Source organism: Protopterus annectens, chromosome 4.part0, assembly GCF_019279795.1.
Source record: "Protopterus annectens isolate FY-2018-M chromosome 4.part0, PAN1.0, whole genome shotgun sequence".
NCBI lineage: Eukaryota > Metazoa > Chordata > Ceratodontiformes > Protopteridae > Protopterus > Protopterus annectens.
In genome coordinates this window covers 168,303,776-168,327,358 of record NC_056733.1, presented here as the reverse complement: position 1 = coordinate 168,327,358, position 23,583 = coordinate 168,303,776, and the positions used below count along the sequence as shown (strand labels likewise).

The 23,583-nt window shown below is 42.4% G+C and overlaps 1 protein-coding gene across 1 annotated transcript in view; it reads left to right on the top strand.

The window, feature by feature from the left end:
* Nucleotides 1–23,583, top strand: part of LOC122799228 (protein SCO1 homolog, mitochondrial) — a gene marked incomplete at its 5' end in the record, with an annotated part of 284,525 nt that overhangs the window by 83,023 nt on the left and 177,919 nt on the right.

Genomic DNA, 23,583 nt, shown 5'->3' with positions numbered 1-23,583 from the left:
ATATATTTAAGTAGCAGGGTGAGTGTGTGTGTGGGGGCACAGGAGGGCTTGCTCCCTTGCTTATAGTTGAAGGGTAATATGTTTCTGTATGTACTTGTGCTGGAATACAGTAAGTGTTGGTATCCTGTGTGTGTGTGTGTGTGTGTGTGTGTGTGTGTGTGTGTGTGTGTGTGTGTGTGTGTTTTTGTCTGGTGTTTTTTTACTGAGTAAACCCAAGTGAATGCATGTTTAACATCAGGTTGTCTCTTGGATTTGTCTGTCATTCTGTTTACTTCTGTGCTGAGACATCATATTTTATTGTGTTAACAGCAGCTGTGGTATTTTTGCCAGACAGAGATGAATGCATCGGACCAAGTGATGTTTTTTGTAATATTCACTGTTGCAGAAATTGATTCTGGGCTTCCTGCCTGCAAAAGCCTTACATGTCAGCCTGACTTCCAGAGCTTTACTTGTCCTCCTGTTGGTTTCAGCAGTGTCCTTCCCACTTGAATGTCAATACATTGGTGATATAAGACGGGCTTCAACCACCTTAATATTCATGCTTCCAGTGATTCTGTGTAAGTAGCCCATAGGATAATCTTTTCTTATTAGGGATTTTACTGAATTTTTGTTAATGTCTGGTAGCAATGAACCTGAGCATTCTTATGAATATAACTGTACTGAGGTTTTCTTTTCTTAAAACCCCAGTACAACCTGGATGACTGTCCACATTGTTACAAGGTCTACTCAGAAGAGAACCTTCTGAAGAGTTCTGGGCCTACATCCATCAAGTGAAGGTGTGTATCTGGCCCTGTACTTTCATGGCATCAACCAAGGCCTCCAAGAACCAACCCCTGTGCAAGCATTCCAGCCTCCCCACAAGGAGAAAAAAGGGGAAAGCCAGCTGATCTGAAAGCTTCCCTAAGTCTAGCATCATCAAGACTGGACAGCCACATTTGCAGCCCCTGTCTTTTGAGTTTTGTTTCAGCCAAGGCCTCTGGTGCAATTCCTCTGGAGGTTGCCATGCCCATTGGCTTTAAGCATGTCCTACCTGGCTGAAACCATAGTGACATCATTCAGCTTGAAGCCCTCTCTAAGGACAGCTGCTATGAATGCTTGTGTGTTACCCGGTGAGTGGGAGAGTGATGTCCATTCACTGTTAATCTGAGAGGAGGTTCCCAGGAGACTGAGTGGAGGCCCTTTTCATCTGCCCACATGCTGTGGGCTTGTAGAGCAGCTCCTCCATGAGACTTTGAGGCCTCAGACACCAAAACATCCAGTGTCCACTAGCTTGCCTTGGCGTAGGCCAAGAGGATCCCTTGCCCATCCCAGTACCAAGGTCTCATCATAGGACTTATTCCATATGGCTCAAGACTTCTTGAACTTTTTTTTTCTTTAATGTCTGTATGTCTATATCATATGTGTATATATGTGTGTGTGTATGTTTTGAGACTTCATGAGCTTTGTTAAATCCAAGCAGCTAGCTCTGCAAATCCCAGAAATGTCAGGGGGGTCCTTTTCAGAAAAAGAAGATTGAGATACCCCCTGACCATGAGCTGGCTGGGATGGCCTATGTGAGTCAAATGTCCCTTTTGTCCTTTTATGAATCTCACACTAAGGACAACATATCCTGTGCTTCTCCAGCAGATGATTTCTCATTTGGAGACATCCTTTTTAGGGTGAGGCAAGAATTCCAGTGGTATGGCAAGGACTATTCTGAGGCTTTGCTGATATGTAGAGCATTCAAAGGCCTGCCAGAGCCAAACCCAACTGCTGCTCACAGTTACAGGCATCCTGGAAGATCTCTTCACCATTTCCTTATGAGTCAGGTTCCCTTTTCCCTGCTCTAACCAGTTTCAGCCAAGTCCATGATTCCCAAAGGTTCCTGCATTTCAGCAAGGGGCCATCTATGACTCCCTCTAGAAAACCCATTCCCAGTGACTGGGAGAGTTGGATTCCCAAATGCTTTGAGAAGAAAACTTGCATGTCTGCTTCCCTGGCCTTCAGAACCCTGAACTGCCAGGCACAAATGCTTACATTTTGGAAATCCCTTCTGGACAATCTAAGGACTAAGCAGATGGGGATCGCTGATTAGGATCTTAAGCAAAAAATATTAGAATTATTTAGCTTCTATTTCCATGTGCCCAGACACTTAAAAATTTTTTTCCATACTGAAATTATAGCAGTGTCAGTCAGCTTGAAGACCTGCCTAAGGTCACCTGTGGCCAGTGCTTGATTTTTGTTCATTGAAGGCAAGAGCAATGCTTATTCACTGTTAAACTGAGAGGAAGATGTTCATTGTGTTTCACTGTTGCAGTCATTACATTTGGGTAATCTGCTGGCAGGTTGCCCTCATTCAGCCTGATTAACAAAGTCTTGGGTCCTGCCTCGGTTGCTGTCCCTTCTAAAATGACGTCAGGTCGTCAGGGGTATAAAACATGCAGCCGACGCCATTACATCAGTCTTTCTTGCCGTGCGGTGCCCGAAGCAGAAGCATTTCGCAAGTGCTGGTCAGCCGACTCCTGAAATTTTCATTTTCAGGGTTTCAGAACCGAAGTCTTCAACTAAAAGCCAAGTACTCCATTGGGGAAAGTTTTTCTTGCTCCTTACCGATGTCAGTAAAAGTTAATAATTGTATTACTTGTGGGAAGCAAATACCTCATAAGGATTTTCATTTGTACTGTATTCCTTGCCTACGCCCTGACCACGACGTACCTTGCTGTCGGTTTTGTGCTTTATTTAATCAGCGCACTATCCGTCGTCGGTACATTTTTGCTTCAAAATATTTCAGTTCTCAGTTTAATTATCCAGAAATGACGTTGGTTAGCCATCCGACTACCGGAATACCGAAAAAATGCAAAGGCAAAGACAGAAACAGGCCGTTGAGATCCAAAACTGCCGATGACGCTTCTCCTAAGCCAGTCTCCAGTTTGCCAGTACTCAGTAAGGCGCTTTCGCAGCCCATGATACCCGCAATCTCTGATTCGCAGGCCTCTACTGAGACCCATTCAGAGTCCAGTATGCCACGGGATACTTCACATATGGAACCCTCGGATGTCTCTACCTTGGATGGGTACGGAGCCGCTGAGCAGGCACCGGCTTCTGAGGGTGTATTCAGGCCTACAGACTTGCATATTAAACCGATTCCATCTTCAGTGCTAAGGCCTAAATCTCGATCTGTGTCTAAAAAAACGATGCCCAGGCCACATCTTCAGGCCCTATGCCTAAAAAACAAATGATTAAAATGGCTGAAGATTTAATTACTCTAATCAGGGGTAGTCAACCCCCCCACTCCAAGAGGCCTAGGATTGAGTTTGACTATGAATCTTCTGAACAGGAATCTGTTTCTTCTGATTCTTCTAATGATCTGAATTTGTCCATACCTACTTATGAGGACTCTGATGCAGAGGATTCCATTCCCTCAGCTTCTCCGCCTGTGGATTTCTCTTTGGGGAAACTTTACATACCTTAAGAGAGCATTAGGGATTTCCTTCTTCTTCCTCAGCATAGGCCTTTGGCTGCACCTCCTGTACTAGATGTTGTTGATTTGTTTTCGGAATCCAGTATGGCCCCTGATTCCTTGCCTCCAGCCCCTAGCAAACCAGACCGGCGCTACAGGGTTCCCGAGTCCCACAAATTCCTTTTCAAAAATCCTGTTGCGGACCCTGAAACTATTTCTCAGGGGCCTAAGGGCATTAAGGCTTCTACTGCTAAAAATCGTACTCCTTCTGATAGAGACTCCAGGGCGCTGGATAGATGGGGTAAAAAGGTTTATACTTCTGCAACCTTAGCAATCAGGGCTTTAAACTTTCAATTTCATATGCTAAAATATCAACAGCATATCATGGGGCTGCTTAAACAGAAAATTATGTTGATTTCTGACTGTGGAGAATAAAGACTTGCAGGATTTATTGCATTCCGCTGAACAAGTTGGCAAGCATACTTTGCAATGTAGTTTTGATTCTTTAGAGGCCTCTTGCAGGGCTGCTGTTACTGGGTCTGTGCTTAGAAGGCATGCTTGGCTTAAGGAGCAATCTCTGCCTGATCATGTTAAAGCAAAACTTTTGGATGCTCCTTTACAGCAGGACTGCCTATTTGGCAATAAGGCTGAAGAAGTTCTAAAAAAGATGGAAGATGAAGCTAAATCTATGCAGACTGTGAAAGATTTCTTACAAGTACAACCTCCTAGATTTAGTAGGCATTGGGCTACTAAGAACTTGTCCTTTCCAGCTTCCTCCAGAGCCACTGCGGCCAAGCCCAGACATTCCAAAAGCACCAGGTTTCAGTCCCAAGGGACTTTCAAAACTAAGCAATGGGTTGCTTTCATTTCCAAATCTGGAAACAACAAGGCACCACCCAATGGAAAACAGTCTCAATGACTTCCCTTTGAAATTACCAAGCACTTACCTCCTAGCCACCCCTTTAGGGGGAAAACTGGCTCTTCATTCAAGATACTGGCAACTTATAACCCAGGACAAATGGGTTTTAAATATAGTGTCCCGGGGATACGGATTTCATTTCCACACACTGCCATCTCCAAATGGGTGGCCAGACCTGCCCCCAAATCAGTGGGCAGAGGCACAGAAACAAGTACTTTCCCTCTTAAACATGGGGGCTATTCATCTAGTACCAGAAGAGGAAAAGGGACGAGGTTTCTATTCCAGACTTTTCCTGGTACCCAGAAAAGACAAAGCATGGCATCCAATTCTGGACCTGTCTACTCTAAACACCTTCCTGGACATTCCAAAATTCAAGATGCTGACTCTTCACCAGTTACTTCCTATGCTAGGCAAGGATGCCTGGTTGGCAACTCTCGACTTAAAAGAGGCTTACCTGCATATCCCAAGTGAGGAATCTTGCAGAATATTCCTACACTTCAAAGCAGGCTGCATGCATTATCAGTTCTCTGCACAGCCCTTTGGCTTATCTACTGCACCCAGGGTATTCACAAAGTGCCTGGCACCAGTAATTGCATTTTGCAGGCAAAGAAATATTCAAATATATCCATACCTGGACAATTGTTTAATTCAGGCAGAAAACCAGGCCATTCTTTTAAAACATCTGGCGTTTGAAAACAAATCTCAACTGATGCCCTCTCAAAAGATTTCATTCCTGGGTGCAAGCTTGAATACAACTGCCTAGATGGCTTTCCTTATGCCATAAAAGCAAATTAATTTGATGACTTACTTCAAACAGGTGGCCACAAAAACCCTGCTATCTGCAAAGCAAATACTGCAAGCCTTGGGGTTCGTGGCCTCCTGCATTCTTCTAATTCCATATGCAAGACTGCATATGAGGAAACTTCAGTTGTACTTAAAAAGTTTATGGAGTCAACATTGTCACAGCCTGGAAACAATGATTCCTAGCATTCCTTGCCTGCACCTAGAGTTCCTGTGGTGGGAAGACGCCTGCCACCAAAACAAGGGACTGCCATTCACACCACCCCCTGCTGCCCAAACCCTAACTACAGACACATCAGACTATGCATGGAGGGCTCATCTGGCAGGGAAGTGCATTCAGGGCAAATGGAGCCCAAATCTAATGCACCTTCATATCAATCAAAAAGAAATGCTAGCTGTACAGAATGCACTGACAGCCTTCAAGGACTGCCTTCATCCAGGACATTTACTGATAAAGACGGACAACACCATGGTTATGTGGTACATAAACAAGCAGGGGGGTACACATTCCTACCCCCTATGCAGACTAGCCATGGCATTGTTGAACACGGCCTTGAGCTGCCAAGTACAACTACAAGCTCAATTCCTGCCAGGAAAACAGAATGCCCTGGCAGACGAACTAAACAGAAATCTCATGGACCCTCACAATTGGAAACTGGAACCATGGATTTTCAACATGTTGACTCTCAAATGGGGGAGCCCAGACATAGATCTCTTTGCCTCACCCCGGAACTACCAGTTGGACAAATTTTGCACAAGAACTCATCACAAAAAAGCCTGGAAAGTGGATGCTCTGTCCTTCAGCTGGAAAAACCTATCAGTCTGTGCCTTTCCCCCTCTGCCTTTGCTCTCCAAAGTTCTTCTAAAAGTCAAACAGGACAAACCAGAAATGATGTTGATTCTCCAAAGTTCTTCTAAAATCAAACAGGACAAACCAAAAATGATTTTGATTGCTCCAGACTGGCCTCCCCAACACTGGTACCCACTCCTGTGCAGTGTGTCACACATTTCTCCGTGGCACCTGCCTCAGATACCTTCCTTGCCGTCTCAGCAGGAGAACCAAATACTGCACCCTCAGCTCCCAACTTGAATCTTGCAGCTTGGCTAATCATTTAAATTCCCCTGTAGCATCCCTCAGCAAGCCTGTGATGGATGTCATTTTAGAGATGAGAAGACCTAGTACTAGAAAATCTTATGCTGACAAATGGAAAAGATTTTGTGCCTGGAATCCGTCTCAAGGGATGAGCACAGCATTGCCCAATTTACCTCAAACTTTGCAATACTTAACTGAGATGCTTCACAAGGGCCTGTCTTTTTTGTCTATAAAAATCCATGCCTCAGCCATTTCAGCTCATTACAACTCAACCCCCCCCCCTTCTCTCATCCTCTTTTAAAGCAGTGTCTCTGAGGGGCCAAAAACATGAGACCACCCAGGAGAGCTCCAACCCCTGCCTGGGACCTTAACTTTGTATTGGAGAAACTCACTCTACTTCCTTTCGAGCCAGCTGCAACCGCAGACTTAAAATTTCTTTCCTGGAAAACAGCCTTCCTTTTGGCAATCACTTCAACTAGAAGGATGCCTGAATTACAGGCCCTTATGGCAGTGGAGCCTTTCTTCATCTTTCATGCAGACAGGGTGTCACTCAGGACCAGTCCATCATTCATGCCCAAGGTGGTATCCAGTGTGGCTCTTAATCAGTCCATTCATTTGCCAACTTTCTTTCCCAATCCACAGAACAAGGGAGAGCGGATTCTGCATTCATTGGATGTACACAGACAACTCAGATTCTACTTGGACAGGACTAAATCTCAAAGAAAATCTGAACAACTGCTGGTAGCATTTGCTGCATGGGCAGAGGGGAAGGCTATTTCAAAGCAAACTATTTCTAAGTGGATAAGCCATTGTATTCATTTCTGTTATAAGCACCATGGAAAACCTATCCCCCAGGGGATCAGATCTCATTCCACCAGGGCTGCTACTTCAGCAGCCTTTCTCAGAGGTGTTCCTACAAGGGATATTCTAGAAGCTGCTACCTGGAGTTCAGTTCATACTTTCACCAAGCATTATCACTTACCAATTTTCTCTAAATCCAGAGCTGGCTATGCCACTGCTGTTTTGCAGGGCCTTATAGCTGTTCCTAATGCTGTATAAATCCATCCTCCCAACCCTAGCTTTGGGAATCTACCCAAATGTAATGATTGCAACAGTGAAACACGATGACTATAGTACAGTTGTGTATACTTACCATAAATGTAGATGTTCAAGTGTATTCACTGTTGCAGTCCTAGTTACCCTCCCTCCAGCCCCCTGTTTTCCTTTTACTATACCTCTTCTTTATTTTACTATGCTTAAAAGCCTTTTTGATGTATTTGCTTTTGTTTGGAGGTATATTTTTGTGTGTGTGTGTATATATATATATATATATATATATATATATATATATATATATATCTATATATATGTGTGTGTGTATTTTGCTCCCCATTTGGGGGGCACCTAACATCTGAGACAAGAAAAACTGATGTAATGGTGTCGGCTGCATGTTTTGTACCCCTGATGTCATGGAAGAAGGGACAGCAACCGACGCAGGACCCAAGACTTTGTTAATCAGGCCGACTGAGGGCAACCTGCCAGCAGATTACTCAAATGCAATGACTGCAACAGTGAATACACTCGAAATTCTACATTTATGGTAAGTGTACACAACTGTACTTTCCAGAGATTGAGGAGGCCTGTAGCATCTGCCCACATACTTGAGGTATCCAAGGCAGATCCCCCATAAGAAACTGAAGCCCAAGACACTAAAGCAGCCAGCATGCAGTAGCTTTCCTTGGCCTATGACATGAGGATCTTCTGCCCATCTCTGTACCCAGGTCTTATCATAGGACTTATTCCACCTGGTTCAGGACTTCATGAGCTTTCTTAAATTCTTGCAGCTAGCTGTGGAAATCTCACAAATTGACAGGGGTTCCCAGTAAGAAAAAAAGGTTTTATCATGCCTTCAAAGAGGACACCCCTGACCAAGCAGTGGATGAGTTTAATGCATCCGGCACTGGGGCACCGTATCCTGAGCTTTTCAACCAAAAGATTTCTTGTTTGGACACATCCTGCTTAGGATGAAGGAAGAATTTCAGTGGGATATCTAGAAGTGCTTTGAGGTTCAGCTGAGGTTTAAAAGATTCATGGGGCTTGCCAGAACCAAATCCAGTTGCTGTTGCTGCAGTCATAGACATCTTGGAATTTCCATGCATCATTGCTTTAATGGAGCCAGTCTTCCATCTCCCTGTGTCAGGGAAACGTGACCATTTCTGTAGGGTTCAGGTTCCCCAAAGGTTCCTTTACAAGAACACTGGCTGATCCAGCTATGTTGTCCCAGCATTCCAGTAAGGGACCGTATATGATGGAACACCATTCCCCATGATAGGGAGAATAGTATTCTCAGTGCTTTGAGAAGAAAACCTACACATTGGCTACCTTCAGGACCCTGAACTCTCCTGCACAGATGCTTAAATTCCAGGAATCTTTCTTGAAAAGACTGAGGACTAAGGCAGGGGAGGACAGTGATTGAAGTGTTAGACAAATGATGCTTGATATATTTCGTCTCTCTCTTTGCTTGTGTCCAGGCAGATATACAGTGGATATAAAAAGTGTACACACCCCTGTTAAAATTCCATATTTTTTGTTATAAAAAAATCAGACCACAATAAATCATTTCAAAACTTTTCCCACCTTTAATGTGACCTGTAACCTGTGCAATTCAATTGAAAAACAAACAAATCTGTTAGAGGAAAAAATATAAAAAAATAAAAAACGTACAATAAACTGGTTGCATAAGTGTGCACACCCTTAAACTAATACTTTGTTGAAGCACCTTTTGATTTAATTACAGCATTCAGTCTTCTTGGGTACGTATCTGCCATCAATTAAAGAGACTGATTAACCCCAAATAAAGTTCAGCTGTTCTAGTAGGATTTTCCTGACATTTACTCAGTTACCTGCTACAGCAAAAGCCATGGTTCGCAGAGAGCTTGCAAAGCATCAAAGGGATCTCATTGTTGAAAGATATCAGTCAGGAGAAGGGCACAAAAAAATTTCCACCCCAGTGGATGTACCATGGAACACAGTGAAGACGGTCATCAGAAAGTGAAAAACATATGGGACGACGGTGACGTTGCAAAGAACTGGGCGTCCCTCCAAAATTGATGAAAAGGCAAGACAAAAACTGGTCAGGGAGGCTGCCAAGAGACCTACAGTAACACTAAAGGAGCTGCAGGAATTTTTGGCAAGTACTGGTTGTGTACTACGTGACAACAATCTCCTGTATTCTCCATGTGTCTGGTTGTGGGGTAGAGTTGCAGGACAGAATCCTTTTCTTACACAGAAAAATGTCCAGGCCCAGCTAAATTTTGCAGAACAATACATAAAGTCTCCCAAATGCATGTGGGAAAATGTGTTGTGGTCTGATCAGATCAAGGTTGAACTTTTTGGCTACAATTCCAAATAGTACATTTGGCGCAAAAACAACACATTGCATCACCAAAATAATACCATCCCCACGGTGAAGTATGGTGGTGGCAGTATCATGGTTTGTGGTTGCTTTTTTAGCTGGAACTGAGGCTTTATTCAAAGTGGAGGGAATTATGAACAGTTCCAAATACCAGTCACTTTTGGCCCAAAACCTTCAGGCGTCTGCAGAACAGAAACCTTTGACTATTCGTTCAATGTTGGAGGTGATACAGGATGTTTTTATGGATTCTTCCCTGAATCCAGATTCCCTAACTCCAACCCCCCGAAAACCATTCAGGTTTTATAGGGTGCTGGACTTGCATAAATATATCTTCAAAAATCCCTCTGCTGATCCAGAGGTTGTCACTCCAGAACCCAAGGGAGCAAGAGCCAGCTCTTCAGAAAACCCTTTACCTGCTGACAAAGAAAGCAGGGCCCTTGATAGGTTTGGTTAAAAAAAAAAAAAAAAAAAAAATTTACACTTCTGCTACCTTATCTTTGAGGGCCCTTGACTGCCAGTTTTGTATGATTAAATACCGACAAACTAGTTTAGATCAAATGAAGCAAAATATATCCTCCTTGGAGGACAAGAACGTTTCCAAGAAATTGTTAGACCTTTGCCATTTTGGCTCCCAGGTGGTTAGACACTCATTACACTGCAGCTATGATTCTATGGAGGCCTTTACAAAAACACCATAAAAAGCAGGACCAACACGAACAGATGCACAGAAGGAATTTATTCTGGTACCTCGGCTTCCACAGCCTTCAAAGGAATAATCATTCACTACTAACTGCATCATTTTATATGTATTTACATAATTGATTAATTATTTAATTATTTAATTATACTAGTTGATAGAAAACACAATAAGATGAAATGAAATAAAAAAAAAACATATATAAGGGAAAGTTACAAACCAAAGCAAATACACACACATTTTCTAAAGTGCTTTTAAGGAAAACAACTCAAACATATCACTAGATATAAATACAAAATTTTAAATAGTTAAATTATTTTCAAGATTCAAACCTTTTGGTTTTAAAGTATGCAAATCTGAAAGAGAAATTAAAGTTTAAATCTGAGATTAGACTAAATAGGGATAATGTTATTTCGGGAGTAAAGGGTATGTCTAAGTGTGGAAAATGTAGAATTTGTCAAAATGTCAGGAACAGGAAATCATATTAATGGTATTAAATATCAAGCTCTGGATACTTTTAATTGTAGATCTTGTGGAGTGGTTTATATTATAGGTTGTGGATGTAATCCACCAAAATATTATATAGGACAAACTAAACGCCAACTAAAGCTAAGAATCATGGAACATATGGGTGACATCAGAAATAGGAGAATGGAAAGTCCTGTTTCCGAACATTTTCATATGTTACATAATGGTAAGCTGGACTCATTCTTCTTTTGTGCCCTGGCTAGACCTGATAGTTATACTAATGGGAATTTCCTATATAAATTACTAAAGTTGGAAAGTATGTTTATCCTTAACTTTGGCACTTTAAAACCAAAAGGTTTGAATCTTGAAAATAATTTAACTATTTAAAATTTTGTATTTATATCTAGTGATATGTTTGAGTTGTTTTCCTTAAAAGCACTTTAGAAAATGTGTGTGTATTTGCTTTGGTTTGTAACTTTCCCTTATATATGTTTTTTTTATTTCATTTCATCTTATTGTGTTTTCTATCAACTAGTATAATTAAATAATTAATCAATTATGTAAATACATATAAAATGATGCAGTTAGTAGTGAATGATTATTCCTTTGAAGGCTGTGGAAGCCGAGGTACCAGAATAAATTCCTTCTGTGCATCTGTTCGTGTTGGTCCTGCTTTTTATGGTGGTTTTTGTACTTTGCTTGCTTCACTTGGTTGTGCTATGGAGGCCTTTAGCCAAGCTGCAGTATCTGGTTCTGTCATTAGCAGACATGCTTGGCTTGGGGTACAGACCCTGCCAGACTATGCCAAATTTAACCTTCTGGGATGCACCCCATGGGTAAGGGCTTCCTCTTTGGGCCAAAAGCTGAGGCTGTGCTCAAAAAGATGGAAGATGAAGCAAAATCTATGCAGATTGTCAAGGGCTTCCTCCAGGTTCAGCCTCCTAGATTTAGGAGGAAGTTTTCCACTAAACACTGGTCCTTTCCCTGACAATCAAAACACAGGCAAAGGAAACCCTGGAGGGAAAGGCCTCAAAGGCAGCATCAGTTACAAAGGTCCAGGCAGTGGTCCTGAGAAGCACCCAGGCAGGGGAGATCTAGGCCTCATGTCACTTGGCAGAGAGCAGCAATGAATCTTCTTTCCTCTTCCTGTGCTCCCACCCTCTCCAGAAAAGATAGGAGGAAGGCTTTCCTGGTTCAAAGAAAATTGGTCCTTCATTACTTTAGACGAGTGAGTTCTGAATGTTATCTCAAATGGTTACAGGCTGACTTTCAAAGAGCCATTAAGATAATCGGGTTACCTGGATATTCCACAAAATCAAATCATAGAGGCTCTTTCTCAAATTCACAACTTGTGTGCACAGGGCTCAGTGGAACCGGTACTACAACACCAAATAGGAAGGGGTCTATTCCATACTATTCCTGGTTCCCAGAAAGGAAGGCTGTTGCTATTCTAGACCTGTCCATGCTCAATCAGTCCCTGCTGGGATCAAAATGCTGACTCTTCAAAAACTTCTTCCCATGGTAGCCCCTCAGGTCTTAATGGTCACCCTGGACCTAAAAGATGCTTACTTGCACATTCCTGTAGAGGAATCTTGCAGAAGGTTTGTACGTTTCAGAGCAGGTACCAGTCACTTTCAATTCTGTCCACTTCCCTTTGGCTGGTCTACTGCTCCCAGTGTCTTCACAAAGTGTTTAGTCCTGGTGATCGCCTTCTGCAGAACAAGGAGGATCCAAATTTACCCATATCTAGATGACTGCCTCCTTCAAGTTATGAGTCTGTCAAAGCTCCTCCTAGGCGGTAGTCTTCTTAACACCAAAAGTGTGATAAGAGATCTTGGGACACAGGTGGACAGTAGTCTCTCCTTTGATAATCACATCGCCACAGTGGTCAGGAAATCCTTTTTATGTGGCACACCACCACAAAAGGTTTCTCATCCAGAAAAAAAGAAGTCATTGTTCCTGTCTACTCATCACTCATCAGACCCAATATAGAGTACAACACCCCTTTTGGTATGTACCTCACAAGACATCTACAACAACTGGAAAGGCCGCAAAAATACCTCACAAAGAGGATTACTGGCCTCCAACAGATGCCTTATGCAGACCATCTCAAAAACTCCAGCTTTACTCCGTCATATCGCCTACTCAGAGACAATCTCTGCCTAACATACAAAGCAATGTCAAACCCAGAGCTGTTGGACATGCTCCACTTAAAGAAATCCCAATCCCTCCGAGCTACATGCTCTAGTGACCTAAACCTTGTCCCCACAATAAACAGAACATGCTGGAGGGATAGATTCCTGTCCCAGAGACTTCCCATACTCTGGAACAGACTACCTATCTATGTCAAACAGAGCTCCTCATTAGCACTCTTCAAGAAAAATCTTGATGATTGGATGGGTAACAGGAAATTCACCCCAGGGATCACTTCGGTGGTTCTGCTTGACAGGGGCACAGGAAAATAATTTTCTTGGGTGGCAAAAGCCAGGGTACCTTTTTGGTTAGGCTTGTATAGGCCCTAGGGCCAATAGCCTAGTACCTACCTATGAACCTCAAGGACCTGGCCTTCAAAGGTCTTCCTGACTGAATCCTTCCAAAGCATTATGCAGAGAGAATGCCTCTCAGCCAGGGAATTCCTTAGAAAATTGGGATACATGGCATCTTGTATTCTCATGATCCCTGTGGTCAGGCTACACATGAGAAAGCTCTGTTGGTACCTTATGAATCTGTGGTGCCAGCGCCAACAGTCCCTGGAGACAGAAATTCAGCTGATCCCTTGCCTGAAGAAGTAGTTTGCATGGTGAACATGGGCATGTGTCCAGAACCTGGGTCTACCCTTCAGGTTCACTCCTCAGGGCCAAACATTAACCACAGATGCTTCAGAGATGGGTTGGGTGGGTCATTTCCAAAACCTACAATCCCAAGGCAGATGGGAAGTTCAGTTCAGAAACAAGCACATAAATTGGAAAGCACTGATGGCAGTTCAGAATGGCCTAGTAGCTTTCAGAGAAAAATGGAAACCAGGGGTCTTGCTAGTCAAAATAGAAAATACCACAGTCGTGGTACATAAACAAGGAGGCAGTAACTCTTACTCTCTTTGTCAACTAGCTATGCAGGTATGGGAGATGGCTCACTCTCTGGGGTTGCTCTTCATTGCACAATACTTTCCTGGTGCTCAAAACACACTAGCAGATCACCTCAGCAGGAAATTGATGGATCCGCATGAGTGGCATGTGCATCAGGAAACATTTCTCAGCATAGTCCAGAAATGGGGATCTCCACAGGTAGACCTTTTGCAACCAAAGAAAATGCTCAAATTAAAAAGATTCTGTCCCAGGAGCAAACTACCCACAGCCTGGAGGACATGTGCTTTCTCCTTCCTTTTGAGCCACCTTTCCTTTGTGTGTCTCCCCCCCACCTCCTCTTCCTCGGCTCTCCTAAAAATCAGGGAAAAAGGCCCAAGAGTAATTCTGATAGCCCCAGACTGGCCCAGGCAGCACTGGTATCCTCTGTTACTAAGTTTAACCAATGAAAATCCATGGCAGTTACCTTAGAGAATAGACCTCCTGACTCAGGACAAGGGAAGGTTTGTGCATCCCAACTTGCAAACTCTCACTCTTCATCTGGATAATCCCCCAACATCCTCCTCTGAGCATACCCTAAGCAAACAAGTTCAAGACATTCGCAAGAAGGCTAGAAGGCCTAGTACTAAGAAATCATACTCATCCAAGTGGAAAGGTTTCACCATTCTGACCTGAATCCTAACTCTGCCAATATTTCTGCCATTTTAGATTACCTGGCTATCCTGGTTGACAGAGGCCTATCCTTTTCTTCTATCAAAATTCATGCCTCTGCCATTTCAGCCCACATCCCTATTCCTCCTCCTATCTTTTTCCACCCCGTCCTGAAACAGTTCCTTAGGGGAGTGATTCACATCAGACCTCCCAGGAGATAGTGCATGCCTCCATGGGAACTCAGTTTTGTATGGAGAAAATGACACTCACCCCCATTTGAAGCAGCAGCTTCTGCTGAATTAAAATTGTTAACTTGGAAGCCTGCCCTTTTACTATCACCTCAGCTGGGAGGGTCTCTGAGCTGCAAGTTGTCATGGCGGTGGAACCATTTATCATATTCCACCCAGACAGAGTATCACTCCATCCTTATCCCCTTATGCCAAGGTCACATCCTTGAATCAAGCCATACACTTGCCACTTTACAGCTTCTTCCCCAATCCTCAGAACCAGGGAAGAAGAGAATCCTTCTTCTTGGATGCGAGCTGCTCCAAGAACTATATTTCCTTTTGGTAGCCTGCAGCTAAAGCCTCCTGAGAGCAGGTCTCAGGCCACTGCTATCTTTGCTGCTATCTTTGCTTCTCTTCCTGCCTCTTGAAAAAGTCAAAGACATTTTTTACCAGGTGATCATGGTCATATGTGCATACAGATACCTCCACTCCACCACACCACCAAGTCTAAGTCTATTTGCCATTTTGAGCCTCTCTCTCTTCTCCATAATCTTTTTTCCAACCTCACTCAGCTTTGGTCCCTTCGCCTACAGTAGTAGTCTGCTTCTATCTTATTCACTAACCATTTATACCCAAGCGGACTATTGTTGGATAGGACGTCCGCCAGCCTTAGGAGGAAGAAGATTTTTACTTTGGTAGTCGGGCTGGCCAAGGGCTTCCACAGCAGGAAATCTCACAAGTCAGGACTGCAACAGTGAATACACTCGAACATCTACATTTATGGTAAGTGTACACAACTGTACTATTTTGGGTCTCATGTCATTTAAGATACCCCTAGCAAGAATCCACATGAAAAACACACACTGGTATTTGAAGTCTCAATGGTCCCAGCGCCAACATCTTTTCTCTCTTCAAATCGCAGTGCTGGGGTTTGTCAGAAGAGAAACCACTGGGTGGAGACAGCAAATATAATAAATCTGGGTCTCCCCTTCTCCCTCCTTGTTCCAAAGGCCTCATTCAAAACAGATGCCTCGGACTTTGCTTAGAGAGCAGTTTCAGGAGGAATAAAAGTGAAAGTTGTGTGGGGCACCAAGAAGAGATGCAAATTAATAAATATAAAAGAGATGCTCCCCTGATCAAGGTATTCAACAGTTTGAATCATCTTTGGTCTTCAGGACCTCTTCAAGTTGTTAGACAATGCCACAGTCACGTGGTACATCAGCAAGTAAGGGTGAACCAGGTCATACCACCATTGCAGATTAGTCATATTAGCATGGGATATAACTTCACAGCATAGTCTTACTTTACAGGCATCCTACATTCTGTGTAGCAGACAATCTGAGCAGGATAAAGGCAGAACCGCACAAATGGAAACTAGATCGGGGGCCTACTGTTTGGCCCATCTTTGGGGGAGTTCCTCAAGTAGATCTGTTTGCCTCCTCCCTGAACAATCATCTGGCAAGACTTTGCTGCAGGACTCCATGCAAGGAAAGTCGACCTTTTTCTTTTCCTTGGACATAAATATTACTGTATGCTTTTCCACCCTTTTCGCTGATAACCAGGGTACTTCTGAGGATTCAGAAGGAATTGCCCTAGATCATTGTGGTGATTGTCTTCTGACCTTGGGAACTGTGTGGTTTCTCCCTTCTTTTGGAAATGGCTAAGGGTAAGAACAGATACTCCCTGACCCCAATCAACTTCACTCGACTGCCTGGATGATAGGGTCTTAATTTCCTTTAAGTACCTGTCTACTAAGGACGTGCAGCAGGTGCTAATGTGGGCAAGAAAGCCTGCTACTAGAAAATCATATGTTAATAAATGGAAAAAGTTTTCTAGTTAGTGCCACCCCACATAATCACCACCCATTCAGAGCTACTTGTTCTCTGATTTTACAATATTATGAATTACTGTGCTATGGTCTTTCTTACTCCTCCATCAGGGTTAATTTATCAGTCATTTCTGCCCATTGATCATCCTCTTTCAATGCATTCTCAGGTCAAAATGTTTTTGAAAGGGGTTTTGCATAAGAGGTCTCTAAGAAAACTGGTTGCCCCTCCTTGGGATTTTAATTTTATGTTTGAGAAACTAACACTTGCTCCATTTGAACCAGCTAAACTGGCAAACTTGAGGTTCTTGACATGGAAACATTTTTACTGATTGCTCTGACCTCTGCAAGATCTGAGTTGCAAGCTCATATGGTAAGTCAACCCTACCTCATTTTCCACAGAGACGGAGTTTCTTTGAGAACTGATCCTTTTATGCCTAAAGTGGTGTCTGAGTTTACCTTAAGCCAAACTATTCATCTCCCTATTTTCTTTCCTGAACCTAAAAATGCTGGAGAAAGAGTACTCCATACCTTCACAGACAACTCCAGTGCCACTCTTCCAGGGCCTTGGCTTCTTCTATGACTTTGGAAAGTGTTGAAGGTACAGCTTGGTCCTCTGCAAAGTAATGTAAGCTTGATTCCTTCTGGAGGTCTAGATCAGGTTTTTGCTAGGACCATTCTCCAGGGTCTCCTGGACTCTTCGTTTACCTGCTAAATGTAGTAAGCTAGAGTTGTATACCTTTATAGCTAAGGCTACTGTAGCAGTGATCAGTATGATGAACAATAGTACAGTTGTGTAAATAAACGTACCATAACAGTAGATGTTCAAATGATCACTGCTGCAGTAACCCTTCCCTCCTTCCCCTTGCTTTTTAGTGTGCTGGTTTTGGATATGTATATTTTTGTTATTTCTAATATTCTTTCAGGGATCAACCTGTTGGCTTGAAAGCTCTGAAAGGGTTGGCACCTTAACCTGGTTTTCTAGTCAGCACTGCCCTAGCTGACTGACTGGGCATGTTGAATGTGCCCTGAAGCTTTGGAAGCTGGCTGGTTGTTATATCCTATGCAGGATATAAACTGTATAGCTAAGACTACTGCAGCAGTGATCATTCAAGCACTTACTCTTATGGTAAGTTTACTTATACAACCATGTTATGTGCTTTCAATTTCTTACCTGTTGGCTTGTCTACTGACTCAGGGTGTTCACAAAATCCATGGATTCAGTAATTGCCTTTCACAGGACCAGAAGCATACACATCTACCCTTACTGGAATAACTGCCTGTTTAAGGCAGTCTAAGTAAAACGGTGTCAGAGGGCCTTGCAGTTTATCCTTAGCATGTTTCAAGCAGCTGGTCTGCCACTCAACACACCTAGGTCTCATTACACCCTTTTGGGCCATATAGATATGGTTCTACTTTATCTGGCCTCGTCTGAAACGCCCTCTCTGGATGCTGGATCCATGTCCAGATAATGTACTATATCCATCCAGTCATCGTTACCGAGACATGAAGACCCCAAACTTGACTGCATGGTTTCTTTAGTTACAGTGATGGCCAGAGACACTGGTCTTTTCTGTCCAGTTGTGCACATTTTGTCTTCTTCACAGAAGTCTAGCAGTAAAAAGGTTTATGTTAGCAAACTGAAGATGTTTACTGTCTGGGCTTCCTCTAAAGGTCTAGTTTCTTTCTCAGCATCATTGTCATCTGTCTTCAACTTCTTGGCAGACTTTTTTCAGAAAGGTGCTAGTTTCTATTCCATCAAAGAGCAATTAGCAGCCATATCCAACTTTCACATGGGTGAAAACCAAACCTATGTTGCTTTGTTGAAAATCTCTAAAGAATTCTTGAAGGGAACTTTCCTTCTTATACCTCCAATTAGAGCTCCGTTTCCTCCGTAGAATATTACTTTGATGCTTCAGGGCCCAACTAGGTCTCCATTTGAACCAACATCCTCAGCAGAACAAAAATTTCTGTCTTGGAAAATGAGTTTTCTAGTAACAATCATCTCAGCTAGGAGGATCTCAGAGTTGCAAGCATTGCCCTGCAGATCTCCATATCTCATTTTCATAAGGATATGATTTCACTATGGACCAACTCCACACTTTCTTCCAAAAGTGGCCTCAGGAGCAAATTTTAATCGGATGACTAATTACCAGTTTTTTCCCAAATGTTTCAAACAAAGGAATATATTTAACATTTGAGGGCTGCTCTTCATCAATTGAGCTTTTACCTGCATCGCACCAAAGACATTAGGAAAATGGACTAGCTCTGTCTCTTCTAAAGTCAGATTCAGTCAAGGAGTTTCTAAACTGATTTATCCAGGCGGCTTTCTGACTGTTTTGTTTATAAGGAGATGAGAATAACCATTGCCGTATGAGCCCAAGGCTTGAGCAGTGGCCACCTCCATGGTTTACTTTGCTAGAGTACCCATAGATGAGCTTTGTGCTGCAGATATTTGGTCTACCATTCGTACTTTTGTTTCACATTACAGGCTAGATGGACAGTCCAGATCCTCTGCATCTTTTGACTCCAGCGTAACTTGGCATATCCTTCCATAAGACCTCCCTGGATTTTCTGGTAGCTTGTGAATCTGTCCCATCTGTTGAGTCGGACAGAAAAGACAACATCAGATATGAAAGTAATGTACTTACCATAATGCTAGATCCATGGTGTCTTGCTCCATTCAGCTCAGCATTCCCTCTCTCCCTCTGCCCCCCTCCTAAATTGTTATTTTATGGCTCTTGAGCAATATATTGGACCTGACTAGGACCTTGACTTGCTGGTAGCCTAGAGATGTTTCTCACCTTTCATACCCTGCTTCATAAGTTAATGTGTCTGTTTTGTGTACGTGAGTTGTAGTACTAGGTAGAAGCAGGCAAACTTGATCTGAGGTGTTTTAGGGATCAGAGGGAATTGTGGGTAGGGGAGAAGCCAGAGCTCTGGATCCAGGTTCTTGAAAAAGGCATTGAGGTCAGATCTGGTCGGATCTGACAACTCATCTGTGAGCTGGGTGGAGTGAGACAGTATGGATCTGGTAAGTACTTAAAAATACAAATATCCTCTGTGATGTCAAGGTTGAGTAGCTGAGGTGGAGGGAGGTCTTGGTCAGCAATTCTAAGGCAGACTCCTACATAATGTCATCTTAGACCTTAACATTTTGCCACCTTGCCATGTGACAAGGAATTTATAGCATTTTACATAAGAGACTTCACTCCCATACAGTGTATGGGCTGAGAGCCCTCTGCTGTTTCTGATTTTTTTTTTTCAGGTCCCAACCCTTCCTTTGGGATCGGTCATTGGAATAGCTTTCTGTCCTCCTGCAATCTGGTTCGCTGGTGAGTTGGTCATAGTGGGCTTTGTGTAATTTTAATTTGAATGATTCTTTGGCTAGGGCAGCAGGCTCAAGTGTGTATCTGTACAGAGTGGCTTGATTTGAGGCTTTCTTTCCTGAAGGAGAATCTCAGACATTCCATACTGGATGCACATTTTAAGGGGGTTCTTATTTGACCAGTTTTCACAGTACTTGATTAACCTCTTGAAAGAAGCAGCCATTAACAAGTGTGGAGGACCTTAATGCCCCCTCAAACACCTTTCAGGTCCTTTATCTGTCTTTCCAGACTAGGTAAGCCAGACAAGGATCTTTATTCATATATTTGAGACATCAGCCTGATTCTTCAAGATGAAATATGAATATCAGTTCAGAAAATACTATTCTGGTTGCTGTCCAGGCTTTCCCATTGTGGGACAGTGGTTCTCCGAGTTTGCTTGATGTGCTGCCTCAAGGGACCATTGAGTTGGTGTGTTAGTTGATATCCATGTCTTAGAGCCCTTAGTTCTTTCTCTCAGAAAGTGTCCTACTTAGAGATCAGGCTGTCTGTTTAGAGTTCTTGTGACTGATCCAGACTCTACTCCTCTAAGAGACTGTAGAGTTTCCCCCCTTTTTCAGAAGAAGCCTTGGGTTCTACTCCTAGTTCCAGAGGGTGCAGAAGGCTTTTGTCACATATCTTGGTTTGTAGCGATTCCTAAAGGTATATTCTTATGTTTTGCTGTGCATAGTGACTCACTAGGAGTTAATTCCCCTGCTACCACAGGATATTGGGGTGGTGTAAATGGACATAATGTAATCCTTCTTGCATATCATTGTCTGGATTTTATAGGAGGTTCCTTTGTTTCAGTCTTTGTGGGTACCACTTTCTATGCAAAATGCTGCTGCTTGTGCCTTTTGTCTTTACTCAATGTATTCACCAGGATTTTGGCCATGTTGACTGAAGCTTTACAAGAGGAGCATCATGTGGTTCTCTATCTTGAATGACTGGCTTCTTTTTGCCCCCTGATAGACAGCTTGATGGTGTCCCTGGAGTGGATATTCCTATGGCTGTAGTCCCTGGAAGAGATTGTGAATAATGAGTTGGTGGGAAGTGTTATCATGTCCTATCTCAGAAGACTAGCATTAATTTGAGTACTTTACAAGTTATTCCTGCTTTGAGGAGCTGGCTCAGGACTTCTTGAACTTTGCTGTCTGTGTGAAGATGCAGTGGGGAGTACAAGCTTGGATCTATCTGTGGCTTCTGAGATAATGTCACCATGGTTTTCTCTGTGGAGGTTACACATGTCAGGATGTTGGTGTTGCAGTGGACTATGTGATGTGCGACTGTCAGTAGAATTAACACACACACACACACACACACACACACACACACACACACACACACACACACACACACACACACTTTATCTTGTTGTTGTACCCTTGCTACCACCACCCCTTGTACTGGACAGTCCCTATCAGCTTTTAGGTAATGCTTTCCTTCCTGTAGCTGAACACATCAGAGGCCTGAAGACCACTGCTTCACTGGCTGTGTTGACAGCTCACCTCTTTCTGTCCTGGTGTTTGTAGTCCCCCATTGAAAAGTACATCCACATCAACCATTTGGATTCCTTCTGACCCTCAGGATTATAGAGAGGGAAAACGGTCTCCAGAACTTCTTACTTGGTGGGAAACCTCAGTCGATGCTTTCTTCATCCCTTTACTTCTTACTTGGTGGGAAACCTCAGTCAGTGCTTTCTTCATCCCTTTACAAGGCAGATTATGGTATGCCTTTCCTGGGGTCTATATTAGAACACCGAACGTTCAAAATTTCGACTGTTCTAATATCAACCCGTTTTCAGCGAACGCTGAAAATATCGAAGAAACAGAAAACCAAATTTTTTCCTAGGGAAAGAATTCAGTTGTCCATTTCTGTTGCTTCTGTATTTTCAGTGCTGTGGTGGTAAGTTACTGGTCGGGTACAGGTAAGTGTGCGATTGTGTGGACGTGAGGGTTAGGGCGGGTTAGGTGAGTTAGGGCGCGGGTCAGGTAAGTGTGCTATTGTGTGGACGTGAGGGTTAGGGCGGGGTAGGTGAATTAGGGTTAGGGCGCGGGTGAGGTAACTGTGTGCGATAGTGATGGACCTTAGGGTTAGGGTTTGGGTTAAGGTAAGTGGATAGTTAGTGGTGTATGTATAGTTTAGTGTAGGGTTAGGTGTAAGAGTTTTAGGTGTATGTGTGTGTGTGGATTGCTGTTTGTTTGGTGTGCTTGTGTTATGTGTGTCCACCAATAAAATGAAACGTCTTGACTTGTAAGTAATGAACCAAACCAGCTCCAGGACAACCTAGTACTTTATTGGACCGAACACTCGAAGCAACAGTAGACAAAAAAACGATAAAAACACTTTCACCCATCATAACAATTGGGCATCATCAGAGTGAAAAAAACCCGTTTGAAACTTCAGCTTTTAAATGAACTCAAGTACACACGCCCCCTGCTTAAAACCAATTGCAAATCTAAAACAATCAAACAATTAATGTGTATTTTTATAAATACAATTAAGTATAGTTAAGTAATATATACTTCTAAATGTATTTATATGTGAATAAATAAATAAATGAATAAATAAAAAACTATAATAACATATATATAAAAACTGTTTATAACACAAACTTATTGCCTTCTACAGTAATCTAAAGTATATCACTTTATATATTAAAAACGTTAACAAGCATATAGAAACTAACATTCCATGTAAAATCAAGCAACCTGAACCTCATACATCTCAATAAATTACAGTAAACTAGAGCTGTCTCTAAATATTATACTAAAAATTATTTATAAAATATGTGTTACTGTAAGTTGATAAATCACTGTTCAAATTGTGGTTTTAAACACAGTAAGACCTGTGTTTTAAAATACTAGACAGTGAAATATGATCATTAATTCCTGGTGACTTAGATGCATCTAATCTAAGCTGCCACAAACACTCTTTAACTTCCAGTAGGGTGTTGACGTCACCGCCTCTGTCATTGTGTGGAATTCTGTCCACCACAAAAAATATAATTTTTTAAAAATTAATACAAGTCTGACTGTGTGTATATAGAGCATTAGATGTTTTCTTATTCCTAATTTCTCTAGCATGCTCCGAAATACTGAGTCTTAATTTCCTGATGATTTTCCCTACATAGAAAGTAGGACAGCTCAGACAAGTGGCAATGTACATTACCATTTTGGTATTGCAATTGCACATCACATATAAATACATTTAGAAGTATATATTACTTAACTATACTTAATTGTATTTATAAAAATACACATTAATTGTTTGATTGTTTTAGATTTGCAATTGGTTTTAAGCAGGGGGCGTGTGTACTTGATTCATTTAATCTAATGGTCCTACTTAAGTTTTGAACTACTACATAAGGACCATTATTGATGTACTTGCAAGTGCTACATAAGCCACATTTGCACATTCTAGAGTACTTATAAATCTCTGAATTAGTTTCCATCTCCATCAATTCTTTAAGGTTCCTACCTCTATTGTTAGTAAAAACTGGTGTTTTACCAACTATAGTTGTAATATCATTGTTAAAAACATTACGCCATGTGTCAATTATAATAGTCTTAATTTGTCCAGCAACTTCATTGTATGGTA